The 3,607-nt window shown below is 50.5% G+C and overlaps 1 pseudogene; it reads right to left on the bottom strand.

Annotated features, from left to right (window-relative positions):
- Window positions 1-457: 457 nt before the first annotated feature.
- On the bottom strand, window positions 458-3,076 carry LOC140910500 (E3 ubiquitin-protein ligase TRIM39 pseudogene; annotated as a pseudogene).
- Between the last annotated feature and the right edge of the window lie 531 nt (window positions 3,077-3,607).

Genomic DNA, 3,607 nt, shown 5'->3' with positions numbered 1-3,607 from the left:
AATGAGGAGGGATAAATCCTCAAATAAGAGTATCCACATAGCAGTTTATACCAAAGTTACTAATAACTATTTCAGAGTGGGCATTTTGATAAGCTTCCAAGTGTAGACGAGCCCTAGTAGACCACTTGGATTCTCTTGCTTTCTTCCTTTTTCAGTTTACCCTAAACACAGAACCTTCTGTAAGATTTGGGTTTTTTGAGGAGGGAAGAGGAATAGTTGATGCTGTGAATGTCAGTCTGATTATGGTGAAACAGTTTTGTTAAAATTTCAGTTGCAGGAACAAATTCTGCCTTCAGTTACATATGTATACAAACCTCCTAAAGATAACTTAACTGGATTGTAATAGGATTATAATTTAATCTGCAGAATCTTTATTATGCCTAAAGAAGAGAGAACCCAGATTGATGGGCAGTGCCCAGATTGAGTTTGCAGGACTGATCATTAAAAAAAAAAAAAAAAAAAAAAAGGCCATTTTATTAACTTCTAAACTGAGCAAATTTAGTCTAGAATTAGTAAAACACATGAAACCCATGATACCATTTTACAGTCACCTGAAACTAAAACCATGTTTTAGGGTAGAAAACAGTCATTTTATCCCCAAACTCTCATCATATCTTAACAAGTTGACAGATTTTCCCCAACTTTACACAAAAAAATCATTTAGTCACAAAGGAAATTTTTTTATGAAAATCATGAAAATTTGAAAACAAGTTATACTGGAAGTCTAAATACAACTTTAACTGCAGTTTGCACTCCCAGCAAAAGTTAACACATACCATTCCTCTAACAAAAAAGTCATAATAGAAATATAGTAGCATAAACTCATGTAACTTTCTATACATAACTTGTGTATAAAACTTTCAAACAATATCCTCTTAGATCAGTTTACTCCTTGATAACCTGGGCTCTCTCCTCCACTCTGGAGAAGAATGGGATATCTACTAGCAGATAACAAGCCAATTCTTCCATTCTGTAAAAGAAAATATGCCTTCGGTTTGTAGAAAGAAATTACTGTGAGAAGGTGCACAACTGTTCTAATGGTTTTGAACTCTTGGTTGTTGAGTTCAATGTGTGGGTACTGGGTTGAGTTGGTGGCCTAGGATATACAGGAACTCAGACTGGATGATCTGATAGTCCCTTCTGTCCTTAAACTCTAGGATTAAACCAACAGGTCTTCACTCCATTACTAGAAGTGAAGAGGACCACTTTAAAATAAAATAAATAAATTTAGAAAACCAGGATTTTTTTAATGTCTTGATTTCATTATTCCCAATCTGTAACTGGTCGGATTATCAGAGGAGTTGTATGGACTCCGGGATAGAAAAAAGGCCGGAGTTTCTCTGTAAAAGTTTCAGTGAAAGTGTAGATGTGAGAATGGTCATTCAGATTGTAAAATGAAATCTCACCCAGTTCATAATCCAGGAAAATCCCAATCCGTTTAGGCTTCACTCTCAACAGTAGGGGTGTGGGACTGGAAGTAAGAGCTGTGTAAACATCTTTATTCCACAGCCTGAGTCTCCAATATCCATCCTCAGGTGATGGTGTAATTTTCCCTTTCCTAGTCACAGAGTCCCTACAAACTCCCAAAGTCCATTGAGTCTTGTCTCCCACCTCCACCTCCCAGTAATGTCTTCCTGAGACAAATCCCTCCGAGCCCAGAACAAATGGGTAATAAGTAAATCGCTCAGGATTGTCAGGCAGATCCTGCTTGGTCTCTCCAAACCTCACACTTTTGCGGTCTTCGGATAGTATAAGGTTAGGATGAGCTGTTTTGGGATCCAGAGTCACATCTGCTTTGAATTTCTTTATCATTTTCTTCAGGGCAAAGTGCTGCAGTGGAAAACTGCAACTGTCCTTCTTCAGCTCAATGGAGATGGCCTTGGGGATCTTGATGTTTTCACACCTGTTCAGGGTGCTCTTTATGCCCTTCAGTAGGTCAATGGCTGGCTGCTGGCACCTCTCCTCAATCTCTGTGATGAGTTTACTGAGGCTGGTGCTGTGGTCAGCAAGCTTGGCAGCGTTCTCACTCAGCCTCTGCAGAACCTCCTTCTCCTCATCCTCCAGCCGCCGAAGCACGGCCTGCTGCTCCTCCTGCAGGAATTGGTGCAGCCTCTCAAACTCGGATGCAATTTTCTGCCGCCTGCTCTCAACTTTCTCTCTCAGTTCAGCTGGCTTCTTCTGCTCGCTGGAGAGGAATTTACGAGCATCTTCAACCTGCCTCTTCAGGGGACCCAGGTAGGCACGCAGCTTCTTTTTATGGGCCAGGGCGGCCCTGTCAAGGGGACCCACGGCATGGTCACGGTGGTGGCAGGAGATGCGGCAGGCTAGGCACACAGCCTCCTGGTCTTTCTCGCAGAAGAGACTGAGGACCTGTTGGTGCTTGTGGCACAGAACCCTGGCGGCATCAGGGCGGGGACGCCGGTGTCGCTGGCTGCGCTTGGCACGGAGCTGCCGGGCAATGTCGGCCACGTTGCCCAGCTGGCGGTTGGTACGGAAGCAGCGGAGGTGGAAGCGCCGGCGGCAGACAGGGCAGGGGAAGTGGCCTTCCAGCTCCTCCCAGCAGCGGGAAATGCAGCCTCGGCAGAAGTTGTGGCCACAGTCAATGGTGACGGGGTCACTCAGGTAGTCCAGGCAGATGGAGCAGCTGGCCTCCACCTGCAGGCTCTCCAGGGCCTGGGCCGTCGCCATGCTCGGCCCCGCCCAGCGCCCGCGTGCTCACCAACGGCCCCCAGAGCAACAGTTCCTGCGACAGGCCCTGCCACGTGACGCTGACAGCCTGGGGCCGAGTCGCGGAGTCTCCAGGCTTTATAGCTCGCGGCGCCGCTCACGTCTGCCTGGGCCCAACACCTCTCCCTTCCCCTGGGGAGACGTCGTGGCCCGCTGTCAAAAAGGGAAGGACTTTCCACCCCTGCATCCACGTCGGCATCGGGCCCTGTACCCAATCAAAATGGAGAGAGGCCGGGGTTAAGGGCCTTTCTTCCCGCCCCTCGCTTTCCTTTCAGCCAATCAGACTAGAGATACGGTCTTCCCTCCTCCATGCCTCCCGAACGCAGCGGAAGTTGTCAAAGGCACAGGCGAGCATAGCTGAGCCTTCGCGGCACTCCGAATAACGTCCTCTCCGCTCGGGACTGGGACGGAGCCGCGCGCCTTTCCACGGGGAGCAGATTACAACGGTGACACTTCCGTGCGCCGGAGACTACAGCTCCCGGCATGCAACGGGCACAAGCCGCCGGGCCCGTGGCCGAGCATTGCCTGCCGGGAGTTGTGCTCGCCGTGCGGTGGGGAGCTGTGGCACGCTGGGAGCTGTAGTCTCAGCGAGGGCTGCCGGAGTAACGTTACGTTCTCTGCCCGCCGCCCGTCGCTGCTCGGCCGTCACTGAGCGGGTTGTGGCCGCGAATTGAGCGGGCGCAGTAACCTCGGCGGGGCGGGCGGCCTCGGGGGTGCTGGGCGCGGGGCTAGAAGGCGGGCGGAGGGGCAAAGCCGGGGCGGGGGGGGCTGACTGCACAGGAGAAGGGCGAGCCCCGGGAGGAGGGGCGGGGGCGGGGGCAGGAGTCGGGACTGTGAACTAGGCACTGCGGATGGCAGGGGGGATAAGTTACCCCGGCTG

The sequence above is a fragment of the Lepidochelys kempii genome, chromosome 4 (genome assembly GCF_965140265.1).
Source record: "Lepidochelys kempii isolate rLepKem1 chromosome 4, rLepKem1.hap2, whole genome shotgun sequence".
Lineage (NCBI taxonomy): Eukaryota > Metazoa > Chordata > Testudines > Cheloniidae > Lepidochelys > Lepidochelys kempii.
The sequence above is the reverse complement of the archived record's forward strand: the minus strand, read 5'-3'. Positions and strand labels throughout refer to the sequence as shown.